This window comes from Oryctolagus cuniculus, chromosome 1 (assembly GCF_051225735.1).
Source record: "Oryctolagus cuniculus isolate XC-2025 breed Fujian yellow rabbit chromosome 1, ASM5122573v1, whole genome shotgun sequence".
Taxonomy (NCBI): Eukaryota; Metazoa; Chordata; class Mammalia; order Lagomorpha; family Leporidae; genus Oryctolagus; species Oryctolagus cuniculus.
This window is the reverse complement of record NC_142867.1, coordinates 113,586,487-113,605,415: the sequence shown is the minus strand read 5'-3', so window position 1 is coordinate 113,605,415 and position 18,929 is coordinate 113,586,487. Positions and strand designations below refer to the sequence as shown.

The 18,929-nt window shown below is 41.4% G+C and overlaps 1 protein-coding gene across 15 annotated transcripts in view; it reads right to left on the bottom strand.

The window, feature by feature from the left end:
- The window catches only part of TBCEL (tubulin folding cofactor E like), a 91,121-nt gene extending 72,872 nt beyond the window's left edge, over positions 1-18,249 (bottom strand). For 2 of the 15 annotated variants that reach the window (XM_070047302.2, XM_070047310.2), the window contains exons 1-2: positions 18,132-18,240; positions 9,961-10,099 (exon numbers count right to left, since the gene is read on the bottom strand). The gene's annotated coding sequence lies outside the window, so the exon portion shown is untranslated. Of the gene's footprint in view, positions 1-4,699; positions 4,872-9,960; positions 10,100-17,993 lie in introns of those variants that run through there. The other 13 variants (XM_017343007.4, XM_051819437.3, XM_008260555.5 and 10 more) reach the window with 13 other exon arrangements.
- Between the last annotated feature and the right edge of the window lie 680 nt (positions 18,250-18,929).

Below are 18,929 nucleotides of genomic sequence, written 5' to 3'. Positions count from 1 at the left end.
TGCCAAAATAACATGTTTGCAAAAGTAACCCAAATCTTTCACTCAAACCCTCCACAGTTTACCCAAATTATTCTGAGTCTGCAGTGAAACCACACCAGAAAGTGATGTTCCCTGGAAAGCCTGGGGAGCTTCAGACCTCCCTGCCACCTGTGAACAGGAACATGAACCAAGACAGGGAAAGATGCCACTCCTGCAGGTTTCAACTTATTGGAATAATACAGTTGGAACAGATTTGCACACTTGAAAAAGAAATCACAATGATTCAAGATGTGCATTCACTTAAGACAAGATCAAATCTCTGAGAAGAATTTTCATAAAAACAGAGAAATGGAAAGTATTCTCAAGAAATTTAAAATAGGGGCCAGCATGGTGGTGTAGCAGGTTAAGCCTGTTCCTGTCCCAGCTGCTCCACTTCTGATTCAGCTCCCTGCTAACATGCTGGGAAAGCAGCAGATGGCCCAGGTGCTTGGGCCCCTGCCACCCATTGGGAGACACTGTTGAAGCCTGGCTCCTGGCCATTTGGGGAGTGAACTAGCAAATGGAAGATCTCTCTGTCTCTCCCTCTCTCTCCTTAACTCTTCCAAATAAGTAAATGAATATTTTAAAAATTTTTCATACTTTCATACATATGCTATGGACCCATTTATATATAATTAATCAATCTTAGCTATTCAGAGAAGGGCAGAAAAAATTGCAGGCTAAAAGATACTTGCAGATATTTGTTTCCAAAAATTTGAAAACAAATCTTACATTAAATATACAAGCCAAAGGTTCCACAATTTCTCCTTAGGACATTTCATTCCAGTAATTTTTTTCTCCACTTAGGCACCTACTTCCTTCACAGGACAACCTAAATGAAAATCTCTTTACTAACTGTTTAGTAAAAATGGAATAAAAATATATTTTTTGCTCTATTTGCACCCTAAGTGATACTAATTAAACTTATTTGTCCATTCACGTATTTATAAACTGTGTGTCCTAAACAAGCTTACGCCACCAGATGCTGAATCTGTGCAAAATACAGTGCTAAGTACTAAAGAAATGGAGAATGAATAAAACCCAAACTGTCCTCAGGGCATCCATAATCTAGAAGGAAACACAGGAGATGGCACAGATGTAAAACCAGCCGCACAAAAAGAGGAAGTTAAAACATAAGAAGTGATTAACTTTTAGACGTGTTATCAAGACAGTAGGTGACAGCCCCGGTGCTATGGTGTAGCAGGTGGAGTCGCCCACCTCCCGTGGTGCTGCACCCCATGTGAGCATGGTTGCTCTACTTAGGATCCAGCCACCTGCTGATGCACCTGGGAGGGCTTTGGAGGGCCTGAGTGCTTGGGCCCTTGCACCCACTTGGGAGACCAGAAGGAGACTGTTGGCTCCTGGCTTTGGACCTGCCCAGCTCCAGCTTGCTGTGGCCGTTTGGAGAGTGGACCAGCAGATGGAAGATGTCTCTGTCTCTGTCTCTCTCTCTGTCTCTCTCTGTAACTCTTCCTTTCAAATAAATATATAAATCTTTTTGAAAAAAGAAAGTAGGTGAATTCTGAGCTATCAAGGAAGACCAGGTTACAGGGTAGGAAAGGACAGAGGCCCAGACAATAGAGCATGAACAGTCACAAGAGACTGAAACAGCGGTTGTCAGCAGGACTGCTGAAACACAAATGGGGGTGGGGGGACAGAGGCAGGAGACTGGACCTGGGCCGTGGGGATAACAGTGGTCATCAAGACTGTCCCTGCTCAGGCCAGACTTCATCCTGCAGGGATAAAAGAAAAATCCCTCACAGATCACTCTAAATAGAATGCAAGGATGAGACCTTTACATAGAATATGGCAAGGTAAAAAAATAGTAGGAATTTTTAAGTTCCCCAAGGACTGTGCCATGAGGAGTTTGTCTAAAGGATGCATTTTCAGTACCCATTCAAGCAGGTGGAAGCCATGGACTAGGGGATTAAGGGAACAAGTAAGTGGAGATAATCAGTGAGGATGAATCACATCTTTGAGAAGCTTAGATGAAGGTAGAAGAGATGGCAGAGTTCACCAAGAACAACCAAATGTTAATAAAGAACTGTTCTCTCTTAAAAATGGACAAAAGCACATAGGCTGAGTCTGGGGGCCCGAGGAGAAAATACCAGGGATGGCTTCAAAGACCCTCTCAGGATTACTACCTCTCTAAGCAGTTTTTTTTTTTTCTTTTCAAAGCCCATTTAGCTTTCATTCATGGATTCCTCTTCTAACTTCATTCCCAAAAGCTTTATTTTTTTAAACAACTCCCCAACTATAGTCAAGCCCTCACAGATTCTTGGGCATTTTAGATGGTTGCAATTTTTGCTTATTTGTTTTGTTTTCTAAATCAGCCTTTCTGATCCCTAGCATTATCCCCAATAAAATAAAATTACTCTGGGAAAGTCTGTGTGTGTGTGTGTGTGTGTGATATTTTCCCTCCAAGAAAGATAAAATAAATCAATAAATAAAGGTATATTAATAGGCTTTTTAGTAAGTATTTGATTTAAAAAATACAATATTCTTTCTGTACTTTTAAAAATTCCCAGTCTAAAATAACTTAGAACATCAGCAAATTCTGTAACCCCTACCATGTGGTATCCTTTTTTTATTAGCTACGCTTAAGATGTAAATAACTGTGACCAACCGCTTTTCATATCTGAAGTGTATTTACAGCCATGGCCATACCAAGAGACTTCAGTGACAGATTTAGCAAGTAGATTAGGCCTGTGGATGCACCTTATGGTGTATATCTTTCCAGACCATTTTTCTATGCTATGTAGATATATGAGTATGTATTTTAGCAGAAAGATTAAATTACTTTTAGATATATAGTTTTATAACCTGATTTTTTGCTAAGTAGCTTATGAAAAACTTTCAGTGTCAATAAATATATATTCATATAACCATTTTTAAGGTTTTTCAAGTATTCCACTAATAAGCTTTTGAGCCGATGTCACAAAAGACAGTCATTTCTTCCTATAGAAACACTTCAAGCCATCGTCCAAGACAGTGTAATGAGACTGGGCAGGGTGGCCTCATTCTCAATGGCACGTCTAATTTAATCTATCCTAAAGTATATATACATGAAGTTCTATATCAGTGCTATCCCTAAGCATTATGCCCCATTTGGACAAAAAGGAAAATAAACTAATTAGAATAAACTTTTAGAACTAGTCTTAGAACTATAGTTAACTCACTACCTCAACTGCTAGCATTCCAAGTGCAAAACTTGAGTGTAGCTGATAAATCCATTATCACAACACACCATGCCGCTATGATTTCATACCCTACTAGGAACCACACTATTTCTCAGGCTCTGTTTCTCAACTGCATGCTACACCACAATCAAGTATAATAACACTGGGGCTGGTGTTGTGGTATAACAGGTAAAGCCACTGCCTGTGATGCCAGCATCTCATATGGGCACCGGCTGGAGTCCTGGCTACTCCACTTCCAATCCAGCTCCCTGCTAATGTGCCTGGGCCCCTGTACGCACATAGGAGACCCAGATGAAGCTCCTGGCTCCTGGCTTCAGACTGGCCCTGCTCCAGTCATTACAGCTATTTGGGGAGTGAACCAGCAGATGGAAGCTCACTTTCTCTCTCTCTCTGTAACTCTGATTTTCAAATAAAAAGTAAATCTTTAACAATAAAATAAAAATACAATATAGCACAGCAACTTTTTTGGTAAATTAAAACAAACAAAAAATCTGGGGCAGTAATTTGGCCTAACGGTTATGACACTGGTTAAGATGTCCATGTCTCATTTTGAGTACCTGTGTTTGACTTTCAATTCTGGCTCCCGAGTCCAGTTTCCTACTATTGCAGACTCCAGGAGGCAGAAGTGATAGCTTACAAAACTGAGTACTGCTACCCACATGGGAGACCTGGATTGTGTTCCTAGCTTTCAGCTTCAGCCCAGTCCTTTGTGGGTTGGCCATGAGGGACATCTGAAAAGTAAACCAGCCCTTTCTCTCTCTGCCTCTCAAGTAAGTTTTTAAAAAAATCCAACACCGCCAAATGAAATGTGAATTTAGTTTCCTAGTCATTCTCTGAATTATGCTACTAAGTCAGGAAGTGCTACCCACTTTCTTATCATAACACCACAAACACTAAATTCTCATCCAAAATTCTTCATTTCACCGCATTAGTGACACTAAAGATGTGTAAAACCGTGACTGTGTTATCAGTGAAAAGTACGGCTTCAGGACCATCAATACACTCAGTAAGGAGAGGCGCTGCATACAAAGCCCAGCTGATGTCAGACAAAGAGACAAAGTTTTCTCCTCTCCAGCTGCACACCAGCAGACACGACTGGCTCGCAGGCTTGCAATTCACGGAGTGTTTCGGATCCAAATGCACCAGCCCAAGAAATTTATGATTTTGATGAGAAATTTGAGAGAACATTAAGAAAACATTGCTATTTAGACTGAATTGTTTCTTTGAAAATATTTCTAAACACTTCTTCCTTGATTTCCATACCCACTATTTGTCCAAAAATGTTGGCTTAACCAAATTGTCTGCATCTCCATCACATTAGGCTTTTGAATACAGAACAAAAATACTTTCCACAACCACAACAATAAAAATGGTTTAACATCCGCAACACCTTTCACTTCAACAGGTTCAAGGAGAATTCACCCTCACCACCCACTACACACATCCAGCTCCTTCACAAACAAAATCACATCCACCCTTACCTTTCACTTGGCCCAGATTCTAGCCGGGAAAACTGCAAGCCTTTACCGTGGCACTTACTCAAAGCAGGAGGAGATAGTCACCCTTGTTCCCAGACCAAACGTTCCACACTGAGATTAACAATCATTGTAAAGCCAAGTATTTTCTACTACCACTCTCTGAAAACGACAAACTAATACTTATCTCTGCTTACAGACCAGGAAACTGCGGGGACTTGCTCATGTTTCGGTGCCCCATCGTGCTAAGTCATACTTTCTGTGGCCCTAATCTGTTGAGCCATGTTGTCTCTCTTAAAAAAGAAGTACTTCATGTCAACAGTATACAGCACCACACAGAAATGTAACTTAACAAGTATTAAAATGTATGAAACCATTACAGCCAAAATATCTCTTATGAACACACGAAGTAGCTGGACCAAAAAAATAAATAAATATAAACAGCAGAACTAACTGGCCAAGTCAACAAAGGGGAAAGAATTATTTTCAACTTCTCCATCCTTCCAAAAGCAGTGTTTGTTTTTTCCTTGAATGGATTGGGTTTCATCAGAAGAAAACTGTATATGCACATGTTGTTTCAGCTGTGAGCACACAAGTTTAAGGTCATTATTTAGTTGTTTTCAGAATAGATTACCTCCATTATCTCTGCTCTACAGAAGCCATCATGTAGAGGCGAGGCCTCATTGGCAACAGATACTAGTTCATTACTCCGCAGCCTTCTACAGGAGTTCATAAACCACTCTGGCTCATATCCACAGGCTGCCAGAATGTCTAACATTAGCCACACAGAGAGGTTTCAGAACTTTACAGGCCAGTTACAATTTTTTCACTAGCCCCTTTCACACTTAGAGCCACAGCAATTTTGCCTGATGTACTAAGTGCTGAGTCTGCAACTACACCTGCTGGATGTAAACCATGACTGACCAGGACTCTGTGGAAAAGTCACTGACATTCGCCAAGTTCCCATACCCTCATCCACAGGAAGGGGTAATAGATGGTCCCTAATTCCTAGCTCACTGGGTTGCTGAAAAAATGAATAAAGAACATAGTTAAAAAAATGTTTAGCACAGTGCCTGACTCATGGAAGGCACTTACTTCCCAGGAGTAGGCTAATTAATGCCAATTAATGAGTCGGCACAATCATGTCTGACACTTACAATGCTACCCCTCTTTAACTGGATGATCTTGCCCACACCTCACTACCTGTCTAAATGTTACATATCATTCAACACTCGACTCAAAACAGACTTCAGAGATAATACCTTTTCAGGTATCTCTTGTGACCATGATATTTCCTTTGAGCTAAGCCCACAATACCTGTTACCTAAAATATTCAGTGTGCAATTAATTTGTTACATATCGGCATTCATTTCTATCCTTTATAACATTTTTATTCAGTTCATACACAGTGATGTGATTTTCAGGTGTTCTTGTGATCTCAGAGCCCACAGGTCCTGAAGGTAAGAACCATATCCTAATGCTGCTTTGTGCCTATCACACACTGGAACTTTTTGCACAAGATTGGCACCCAGAAAAGGTGCTAATGTAAGGTTTTCTAGTCACTTCTGATTGTGCATATCACATACATTTTATATGAAAATCAGATTTATTAATACATTCTGAAATCAGAGTAGTTAATTAAAAAGTTCCGTTCCATAGCTACAGCTTGGATACACAATTATGCCTACTCCATGGGGTTCCTAAAGAGGTGACATACAGCAAAGAACTAATAGTAGAAATACCTGCTCCTCTACCACGTCAAATTCTCTATAAAAACAACAGCCACAACAGATTTAATACTGAATATATGATTTTTATATCCCAACACTACCTTACAACCCATATGCAAGAGTTAACGATTAATGCCCTATTTCAGAACAACAGGCACAACTAAAGATTTGAATATTTGTGTGTTGCAGCTAAGAATGTAAAATGGTTTAGCTGGTTTGGAAAATGGCCTGGCAGTTCCTCAAACATTCATACACAGAACTGCCATATGATTCAGCAATTCTTCTTCTGGCTATATACCCAAAAGAACTGGAAGCAAGGAGTGGAACAGGTATGTGTAGACCCATGATCAATGCCAACGTGATTCACAACAGCCAAAAGGTGGAAACCAACCAGGTAACCATCAGTGGGTGAGTGGATAAACAAAATGTGCTGCATATGAGGGTACTTTAAAAAGCTCATGAAAAAATAGAATGAAAAGGATGAGTTTTATTTTGGTGCAAAACACCTTTGAAATTCATGTATAGTCTTTTCATAATATGTAAGTTCTACATAGGATGGAAAACAATTTTTTTAAAGATCTACTTATACGGGCTGGTATGTGGTGTAGCAGGCTACACTTGATCTTAGCCAAAAGGCTGAGAAATAATGGTATAGTATCTGGTTGTCAGGAGTTAGGGGGAGTGGGGAATGAGGAGTTACTGACGAATGAGTACAGAGTTATAGTTTGTAAAAATGAAAAAGTTCTGGAGGTAGATGGTGGCAATGCTTACATAACAATACAAATGTACTTAATGCCACTCAACTGTACACTTAAAAATGGGAATGATCACTTATTGGCCTTTTGGCTAAGATGAAATGTTTAAAAAGAGGCAAGCATGGAGCCTCAGAGTCAGAATGCTGGCTAAGTGGCACATGTCCCATACTGGAGTACCTGGGTTCAGTAACCAGCTCTGGCTCCAGACTCCTGCTTCCTGCTTCCTGCAGATTCTGGAAGGCAGCAGTAATGATCATGTGATTAGGTTCTTATCACCCACAGGAGAGACCTGGATTGAGTTCCAAGCTCCCAATTTGGGTATTTAGGGAGTGAACCACTTGGGAGTACTCTATCTCTTTCTCCTCTCAATTAAATAATCTTTTTAAAAAAAGTTAAAATGGTAAGTTTTATTTAATTTGTATTTTATGAAGTTTTTTTTAAATAAAGGAGTATATTCTATGCTAAAAACAATTTATATCAAGTCCAAAATTTCTGGTTCTTGCTGTTAATGGCCTTATCAAATTAATGTAATTAATTCACTTGAGGATCTTAAACCATGAGTAAGGGGAAAAAACAGCTAATTCTCAACTAATGCATTTATTGGAAGATTAGATTTGTGATGTATAAATCTTTTTGCTGTTGTTGCTGGAATCCTTTACCAATGTTTATAAGGAGAAATATCACTAACTGAATGAGGAACTAAGAGTTGATCTTCAAACTTCAACCTCTAGAGGATATCTGGCTTCACAAAACTTATACTTTGAACATATCAGTAATGACTATAAGAAAATATAATCCTCATATGAATCATAATAATAAAGGTTTAATAATTTATACCTGGTTTTAAACATTTCAAGAGCTGCAATTCTTTCCTAAAATTACTGCTTTCAAACATTTACCTATGAATTACACTAACATAACAGTACCATGATTAAAAATATAAGTATATTTCAAAAAGTTTGTGGAGAATGGAATTAAAATTTTATGTAAGTGCAAAACAATTGAAACCTCTGCATAGTTTTGTATAATATGCATTTTCATGAACTTCTTTTGCACCAAAAAAACCCTTATCTTTTAATTCCATTTTCTACAAACTCTTTGAAGTACCCTGTGTAAAAGTATTCTAAGAAAGAAGTCTCTTGACAGAGATAATGGCATCTGTCAATCAGAACATTTAGTATTTGAAGGAGTTACTGCACTATTCTCTCAAAATAAAAATGTTAAAATGATATGTGACTAAGTATGACAAAGAAGAGAAAGTGCAAAAGCTAATGTTTTCATAACAAACCGCCTTTCAATATTTCATAGGTCAAGCCTCATTCATTATGCATTCCATATTTGCAAACTCCTCTATATGCTAAAATTAAAATCCACGCATACATAAGGGGTTTTCAACAAATTCATGAAAACACATATTTATTTCTAACCCCACAAATCAACACTGGTAGCATTGCTGTGGTCACTTGCAGTTACACACAGAGCAACCAGAACAATGTGACTTGCCCAGTGCGCATGTGCCCACCTGCAGCAGAACGAGGCAACCCTCCGCTCCCTTGTGTCAGCTCTCGTACTGTACACAAGTGTCCTCTGGGTGGTCTATTTAGTGCTGTCTCTGACATTTTGTATGCTTCTTGGGATGTCACTATTTAAAATGGCTCCCAAGAGTAGTGCAAAAATACAATCTAGTGTTCCTGAAGCACAAGGAAGCTGTGATGTGCCTTACAGAGAAAATACATGAGTGAGATGGCTTCATTCAGGCATGAATTAGACTACTGTTCACAGTAAATTCAGTGTTAATGAATCAATAATATATATTAAGTAAAGTATCCTGAAACAGAAACACATATAAAACAAGCTTAAAGTTGATCATTTGATGAAAATGTTATGTCATAGGCTCACTGGAAGCGACTTCTATATTTCCCCTAGGAACAATGGTTCAATATTCATTAATTCAGTGTTCATGGCAACTTTACATAAAAATATGGAGAATAACAAAAATTTACTGCGCTTTGTTAAAAAAAATAAAAAAGACAACTCTGGGGAGAAAAAGAGACCAACAGAACAGAAAACAGAGCCCAGAAACACGCCTATGTAAATCTGGCAGGAACTGGCATAAATATCAGTAAGAAAAGCTTCAACTATTCAATAATTGATGCAGGGACAGTGAATAGCAATCTGGGGAAAATGAAAGTGAACCTTCACTTCACAACAGAAAAAATTTCAACTCTAGATAAAATGTGAAAGCGAAATTTATTCCCTTGAGAAGAAAACAGTTATTTCTTCTAATAAGAGAAGAGCTTTATGATCTTGATTTAGGGAACTATTTCACAAACAAAACATTAAAGAAATACACAAAGTAAAAGTTAGTCAATAAAATGGAAAAACTTTGATCATCAAAAGACATAAAAACATAAAAAGACAAGCCAGAAACTGGAGAAAAATAAAGAATCTTTGCAATTCATGTAACTCACACAAAGAATTCTTCAAACAATAAAGAGGTAAACAACCCTATAGAAAGACAAGAACACGTATTTGACAGAAGAATAAACTCAAATGGCTAAGAAATACATGTAAAAGATACTCAAGTTCAATAACAGGAAGACAAAAATTAAAATCTCAACAAGATACCATTTCATATAAGTTAGCAAAACCTAGAAACTGACAATATCAAGTGTTGGGAAAAATGGAATGGGAACTCTCACATTGTTAGTGGGAGTATAAATTGGTACAAGTGCCTTGGAAAACAATTCGTCGCTGTCTAGGAAGGTGAGGATGCACATACCCTATGATCCAGCAGCTGCACTCCTCAGAGTAAGCTCCACAGGAACTTGGACATGGGCACCAGGAGACAAGTATAAGAAAGTCCATAACAACAGCACTGTTTGAAATTGTAAAATTCCTGGTGGGGGGAGCCCTTACATCTAAGAACAAGCAATTGGATATATTATAATATATTCACAAAATAAAAATAACAGCATTTGAAATTAACAATTGATACTTCATTATGCCTGCTTCCTTATCAATACAAGTGACTTTTAAAAACCAGTGTTGAATAGGTAAACTGACTAATCCTAAGAATATATTCAGTAGAATTCCATTTACACAAAATTCAAAAACATAGAAACTTAATCATCTTATCATTCAGGGTCACAGACATATATGATAAAAACTGTAAAGGAAACACAGAAAATATTAAATACAAAATTCAGAACAATGATATTCTTGGTGAATGGAGGTGTATGATCAAGAAGCACTCAAGGGCTGAATTTTAATTCCCTCTTCAAATCTGCTCCTCATCCCATCTCAGAAGCTGCTTTTGACTTTCTTCTTCCTCTCCCACCCCCGTGTAATTAATCAGCAAGACCTAGCAACACCACATCCAAAATGTCCCACACCTGACCTGTTCTTTCCTTCTCTGCTTGCAACACTAGCTCAAGCCATCATCAATCTCCCACTAGGATGCAGTAGCTCCTGCCCTCGTCTCTTCTGACTTCTGCACAATTCACTCTCCACAAGCAGTCAAGTGGTCTTTTCAAAATGTCAAATTATGTCCTTTAAACTTGGCAATGGGTTCCTTTCCCACCTAAAATAAAATCCAGTCTCTTAATTATTTATTTATATTTTATTTCATATGAAAGGCAGAGACACAGAGAGAGAGGTATCTACTACCCACTCATTCAATCCTAAATGCTACCAACAAGACAGAAGCTGGGAAGTCAATCCAGTTCTCCCACATGGGTGTCAGAGACCTAAGTACTTGAGCCACTAAGTGGCCTTCCGGGGTGCACATTAGCAGGAAGCTGGAATCGGAAGAAGAGCTGGGACTTCAACGCCAGCACTCCAGTATGGGATGAGGGTGTACCAAGCACCACCGTAACCACCAAACCCCCACCCCAAAATTCAAGCTCTTTTTTCTAGTCTTCAAGGATGCTTGTACACCAATCTTTGCTCACCTCACGAGCCCCACCTCCTTCCACTCTTCGCAGCCCACAAGGCTTCTGCCTGCTGGCTTCCAGCTTCTCAAATTTCCCAACCTCACCTGGCCCGCCCGGCAGCCTTTACACTGGTCAGACTGGCCTCTCCCGGCTCTCAAGTGTACACATGAATGTCACTTCTCCAAAACCCTGCCTCTCCTCACCCCATCAAAAGCACACTGCCATGACCAACCACTCGGTGTCACTTCCTCCTCTCTCTAGCTCATGGAGAAACATAGTAAGAAAAAAAATGTATGCATGGATTACAATTTTTGCCCACCAAAACAAATTTACCTTCTAATTTCTTTCTTCCACACATTTTGTTGGATGAATGGAAAAGTGAATTTTATTTTAAATAGGCATGAAGTAATATATTCTGACAGTGAAATGAAAATCAAAATATACCAGTGAGGACTATGGCAATGTGGAAGAAAGAAAAATTTTGCAGAACCACTGGAAAAACATTCTTCTAAGAGCAATTTTGGATTAAACCATGTGCCTCAAAACAGTACTTGTTAGGGACACCTTCTTAAGGATGATTAACGAATGTTTCACACAATGACAAGATCCTGAGTTTTGGAAATATGTCACCTCATTAAATCTCGTGCTGTTAGAAGAAGAGCACTGTGAGTAAAGCATGAGCTTCAGTTGGCTCTGAGTTCAGTTTCAACTGCTGTGCCCTTTGGGGGGGTCCCTTACCTCTCTACCCCTGCCCCTGCGTTTGTAGCACAAAGGTACAGTCATGCTTCGCTTAACAAAGGGAATGTCTTCTGAGAAATGTGTCTGAACCCAAGTGTGCACTTACACACACTGAGATGGCTCCAGTGTCACTAGATAATACAATGGGCCATCATCATATATGCAATCAATACTTGACCAATACGTTGTGCAGTGTATGACTGTATACAATAGCTATTTCTTGGGGTTACTGTGAAGATTAAATGAAATAAAAAGTATCCAGTTAAGTGCCTGCATGAGCTTAGGTTTGGTGGGGAGCATCTGTCTAGTGGTTAAGACATCCCTTTGGGACAGCCACATCCCATGCGAGAGTGCCTAGGTTGAAGTCCCTGTTTCAGCTCCCACTGTCACCTTCTGCTGGTGCAGCACCTGGGAGACAGCAGGTGTGAGCTCCAGCAGTTGGGTCCCGTCACATAGCAGACCTGGACTGAGGTCCTAGCTTCTGGCGGCAGCCCTTGTGGGCGTGTGGGGAGTAACCTGTCAGATGGGAGCTCTCCGTCTCTGCATCTCAAATAAAAATGCACAGGTTAAAAAGTAAGTGCCTGGCATGTAGTAGGTGGTCAAGAAAGTGTGGCTATTTTTGTGAAAGCTGAAAGTAGGGAAATAAGAGAAAAACGATGAACTGATATGAATCAGATGACAAACGTCCTCCCCTGCTGGCAGAGGTAACTGCAGACAATGTGCCAGGAACACAGCCCAGGACCAAATCCTGGTACTAAATCCAGGACTACAAGCATGGGAAGGATGGGCAAGGCGTTTAGAGAAACCGAGGGAGCGTCTCTCTTCTTTACAGAGGCTGGTTACAAAGTCTTAGAGGAAGCAGCAGAAATGTCCTAGATGAAAAAGAAGGGGAAAGCCTGAGTAAGAGAAGAGACACAAGATTCAGCAAGAAATGTAGTGTAGCTGGCACACAGCCTGTAGGGGAGGAGGGTTCGGAGATAGAGAGGGACTAGTAGGGCCAGAAAGTAAGGGGTTAAGTTGCCTGTTCCAAAAGTTTGCACTTTATTCTTTAGGAAGCAGGGAAATAAAGGGAGAAAAATTTAACATGCTAATTTGATAACAATTCTTCTTAAGAGGCAAAATACCTTTATGCCTTTAAATAGCATATAAGTCCACAATCTGTTAACCTAAAATGGAAAATAATATTTTAAACCTAAATTCTTGAAATGGCATGAACAATTTGTTTATTAACAATGACTGAGCTGGAACTAATTCTCACAACTATGTTTCATTCCATGGTAAGTGTCCCTTATTCAAAATGCCTGTGAGGCCAGAACTATTTTTGGCTTTCAAGGTTTTTTGATTTTAGAATATTTGCATAAACATGAGGTATCTTGGGGTGGGGACATGAGTCTAAATGCAATATTCACTTATGTTACCCTCATATCTACCTTAGAAACATAACCTGAAGGCAATTTTATACAGTATTTTAAGTGCACCTGCAATGACTTGCCATCTATCACAGGACATCAAATGTGAAATTTTCCACTTGTGCTATCACATCCATGCTCAAAAACTTCTGAATTCTGGAGCACTTCAGATGCTGGACTTCTGGATAAGGGATGTTCAGCCTGTACTATGATGACCACTGTTGTGCTACTCTTCATCATAATAGCATATAAACCATTTATTGAGAGTTTGCTATGTGGCATGCACTGTTGTTTTCCACATATTATTTCACTGAATTCTCACAACACTCTTACATACTATTCACCTACTTTCCAGATCATAAAACTAAGCTAAGACAGCTTATGGCCAGATGGTTAGCGAATGACAGGGCCAAAATTCAAACCTAGCCTGAGTCAAAGTTCTAAAATTCAACCAATCTGCTGAGCTACGTGATATTGTTCAATTCATTTACGTTATTGACTCAAAAATGACTTGTGTGTATCGACTATAATTTAAAGCATCATGCTAGATCAGTGATTTTGAAATTTTACTGCACAGAAGCAGCACCTGAGCAGCTTGTTAAAATGCAGCTTCCTAAACTCTACCAGAGATTCCAATTCACTAAGTCCAGGGTAGGATTCAGGGGTCTCCATTTTTAACCCTAAATTCAGTCAAGTCTGATTCACTCGGTCTATGAATCACACTGAGAGACCCTGTGATATCTGAGTGTCCTATTCTTGACAAACTTACCATATAAAAGGAGTAAGAATGAGGTGAACACACAATACGGGGCAACATAGGAAAAGCAGTAGAGACAAGTCAAGCAAAAAGGACTTCGCAGAAGAGAGGCCATCTGAGATGAACCAGGATGAATGAGATTTCATAAAGGAAGGGAGCACACTTTGTGCAAACACTTGAAGGGAGAATGCTGCACACAGAAGCACGTGTAAGGAGTACAGGCCTCAGCATGAAGAGGACCAGCATTTGGGGATAGAAAGGTAATGTTACGAAATAGGTAGAGAAAGGCTGCAGTTGATCCTGAATGGCAAACTTAATAGTATGGGCTTTAATCACTACTGGCACTGGACAGCAGCTAATTTTTGCGGGGGGAGGTAAATAAAACAATCACAGCAACATTTCTTGAAGAGTTCTTTCATGAAACTACGTGAGACCATCTGGAACTAGAATAACAGACAACGGGTACAGTTAGCCTAGTGACATTCCAATCCCAGAGAAATAAAAGCCTAAAAAGGGAGGAATGGTAAATCTTAATGACTACTTGTTTATAGGGCAAATATAACAATCACAACTAAATGGTTTCTTTACCCTTTAAATCCAAATTGTGCTCTACTACACTTATCACAGCACAGTTCACAGTAGCCAACATATGGAACCAACCAAGCTGTCCATCATTAGATGAATGGGTGAAGAAAATGTAGTATATGTACACAATGGAATACTATTCAGCCATGAAAATATAATGAAACCCTGTCATTTGCAGCAAACTGGATGGAACCAGAAGACACCATGGTAGGTGAAGGAAGTCAGACAGAGAGATAAATATTGTATATGTAGGAGCTAAAAAAATTCAATCTTAACAGAGAATATTGATTTCTAGAGGCTGGAAGGAGTGGGAGGGATAGAAGAGGTTTAGATTAAAAAATAGGGGAAGCTGGGTGTGGTTCATTAATTGTGACAAATGTACTAACATGAGATGTTAACAACAGGGGAAGCTGTGTATAGTTTATGTAACGAATATATCATACTAATAAAAGATGTTAACAGGGGAAGCTGGGTGTGGAGCATATATAGAAACTCTTTGTACTACAGCTTTTGTTTTGTAAACGTAAGACCAGTCTGCAATAAAAAGCTTTTAAAAATGAAAATAAACTATCTCACAATTCGTTTCACATTACTTCTTAGAACTTTTTCTTTATACAGATGACTAAGCCCAAAATATATAGCAAACTTATTTAAACCACAGTCCAGGACCAAGAGATCAGTAAATAGGCCTCTGAGCAGTCAAAATACATGTCACACAGTTCATACACTAAGAAAAGAAAAAGAAAGTAAACATATATTCAGAGGTCACAATCTCATTTTACACAAAATTCTAACGAATCCAAGTATTAGATTTCCAAACCCACAGCAGTTTGGAAGCAAACATTACCAGGAGAAAACAGCCTGGTACAGGTAGACACACGTAAATAGTCTGAGGGTCAAGAGGAGAATTGAAAACTATAAAAAAGCACACATAATCACTCAGGGTAAGTTCTCCACAATTGTTTATTGACAAGCATACATAATTCCCAGAAAAATGAAATTAATGAACATCTTCCTTAATGTTCCAAACACCTACCACAAAGGGAAATCTTCTTTAAACATTCTTTCAAGCTAAATATTCCAAAACAAATAATATTCACCTGAATAAAAGAGGTAATTTTTAAAGGATGGCTGACACAAGACAACACAGCCCCTCTCATCTGTAACCAAGACATAGTCAATAAGTGGTTAAAGGCAAGAAGCACACATTATGTAACACACACAGATTGAAGGTGATAGAATGCTCTCAAACGGCATCCAATCAAGAATGGGAGCCCACTGATGAAGTCCCATTTGGGCAATACTTTCCTGATGACTGTGCCTTTGAATTCTGTGTTCCTAATAATACGAACTCGTCCTACACAAAATGTAACACTATTAAGCTGGTCTTAAATACCTATCCTATACATTTACCTACTGAAATTAGGCAACATCACTTGATACTCAATGTCCTCAAGCAATAGGCTATGTGACAACTTTTCAAAAACACTTTAATATGGCAACACATGGAACCACTTACTAGTCACCAATACTCACTGATATTTTTTAGGAGTTAATGTGATTTTTCTAAGCATATCCCCCATTGTATAAATAGATTAAAACACTGTTTTCATAGAGGAAGTTAAGACCTTAATTTACTTAAAGTTATACTTAGGTTTAGATTATACAGTAAAGCCATGAACCTTCTAACCCCACTGATGTTGCAAAAGGTATGCTATACTGTAATTACTGGAGTAAGAAGACTTTGCAATGTTTTTAAATATCAGAAAAGCAAATCAGTGTATCCTTAGAACACTGGAAGAGTAAAATAAAATTTCCTTAACTATGTTGTAGTGATACAGCAACTAAATGAAACTAGGCCTCTCATATTTCTTAAAGCAAAGGATAGGGAAAATTAAAACACACACACACAATTTTGTCAAATGATCAGGCCACATTAATAGACCACAGATTAAGATTTGGTACTTCAAAAAACATGGGTCAAATGTGCTCTACATTACAAGCACCTAAACAACTGATCAGTCATTGGCACCTGGCTGTCCTGCCCCCTCAAAAAAATCCATCTTCTTAGAATCACCCTTGCCCTCTAAAAGCTTACAATATAAGGATGCTGATGGAAGCCCAAGAAATGTGTCTCAGCAACTGTGTTTTTCAAACTGCAAGTTGTTACCCATAAATCAATGGGGTGAATTTCTGTCATCATTTTTTAATGAAGAGAAAGGAATGTAACAAATTCTCATAATGCATCACAGGGAATAAGGGGTAAATATTGCTCTGTGAAACTTTTCATTCATTCACATGTAGGTGTGTACCAGATCATAATGCAAGACGTACTTCTGTGAGGCCGATTTAAAAAAAAAAAAAAGAAAGAAAAGAAAAATGAGAGCTGTTACCGCAGAGAGCTAATGCCTCAGCACCCACTTCTCTTCCTGCTCAAGATGGAGCCCTGGACACTGACCTAGGAGCTCCAGGGAGCATACAAAGCAGAGCGGACAAGCCCCAGCCAAGCCTGTACTTGGACCTGGAAGTCTTGCCAGCTTCCCCCAGACAGCCCTGGGCGGTGCCTGCAAGTTCTCTGTAGCTTAGCAACCTACAGCGTACAGCTCCTCCCTCCCACACCGGCTGTCAACAGTTCAACTCTTCCAAGCAACTTTCCTCAACTACCACCTCGGAGTCCCAACGGAAGGCAGTGGGCCACCTCGCCCCTTCCCCAACTCCCGGGTCGTCTTCCTGGTTCAGGGCTAGCGCTCTGTACCCCCATTCTCCGCAGAGAGGCTCCACACAGATCCTCCCTACCCCCAGGATCCCAAGGACAGGGCACCCTCCCGCCGGCCCCATCCGACTCCCACCCCGTCCGTTAACTCGGGCAATTCTCAGCACCTCCTTTGATGACCAGCTCCGGGAAGGGGCAGGCCGAGTACCCCAGGCCCCGCGACCGCCCGCTCTTTCCCCCACCAAACCTCCCAGGGGTAGGTTCTTCCTTTTTGGATACAACTTTCCTAGTTGCCCTGCAGCCCCCGACATGTCTCCATCTCCTCTCGGCCACTGGGCGCCGTCCCATCCCGCCGCCTCGGGGTCACGGTGAGAAGCCTAGATTCTCCCAGGAGCTCGGCCAGGCGTCCCTGCAGGGCCCCCTCCAAGCTGGAACCAGCCCCCCTCTCCCAAGCCAGGGCCCTCCCCGCTCCGCCCCGACCCGGCCAGGCCCCGTCCTCCGTCCAGCCCGGGTCAGGCCTCTCAGCCCCGCAGCCGCTGCAGGCAGACCCCCGTCTCGCCCCAACTCCTTCCCCGAGCCTCGTCTCCCGGCGCCCCACAGGAGCGGCCCTCGGTTCCGGAGGGGAGCGCCTCGGGCCTCGACAACCCGGCAGAGCCGGCGGGCCCGGGCTCCACTCACCCCTCAGCCCGGGAGGCGGGGGAGCTGCTGCGGCGGCGCCTCCGGCTGCGCCTCTCCTCCCCCCTCCCGGCCGCCGCCGCCGCCGCCGCTCAGCCTCCGGCCTGGTCCCCAGCCGGCCCTGGCCCGGCTCCTCTTCACCTCGTCCCCCAATCCGGCCGCCGGAGCCCAGTGTCCTGCATTGACCCGGAAGCAGCTCTCTCTGCCCAACAACAACACGTGACCTTGGCGCACGTGTCACGTCGGCTGCGTGGATGGGAGGGGGTGCCGGAGGAGCAGGTCCTCCCCGACCAAGCTGGGGTTGCCATGGCGACAGGGATGCTGCTTGGTCTGGGCCTCCCCAGAAGCTCAGCTCATCTGTCTCTGGTTCCTGCCTGTGCATTGAGGGTTCATCCCCGGTGAGAAACAGGACTAGGGTTGTCACATCGGCATGAAAAGGAGCCAGGTCAGAGCAGGGGCTGGGCAGTTCACAGGAAGGAGCCGGGCAGAACCTCACCAGCCACACTGGAATCCTGGCCTGCTGGGGCCCTGGTGTGCTGGGCCATCCTGATCAAGTCACTTTCTGCCTCACGCTTCAGGGGCCTCCTCCGTACTATGAGAGAGCTGTAGGAAGGGAGGCCTAGGCTGCAGTCTAATGAGCTCTCAGGCTGCTGTACATCAGGATGCTTGCAGTCCACCCTTCACAAGGCCCGTGGCACCCTGAACTGCCCACACCAATGCAGAAACATCAGCTTCTGTCCACTGAGCACCTTCTAGGTACACCCATTCCAGTGCGCTATTTAAAAATGTTACAACTCTGGCTGGCACTGTGGCATAGTGGGTAAAGCCGCTGTCTGCAGTGCCAGCATCCCATATGGGCACCGGTTCGAGTCTTGGCTGCTCCACTTCCGATCCAGCTCTCTACGGTCAGAGAAAGCAGTAGAAGATGGCCCAAGTCCG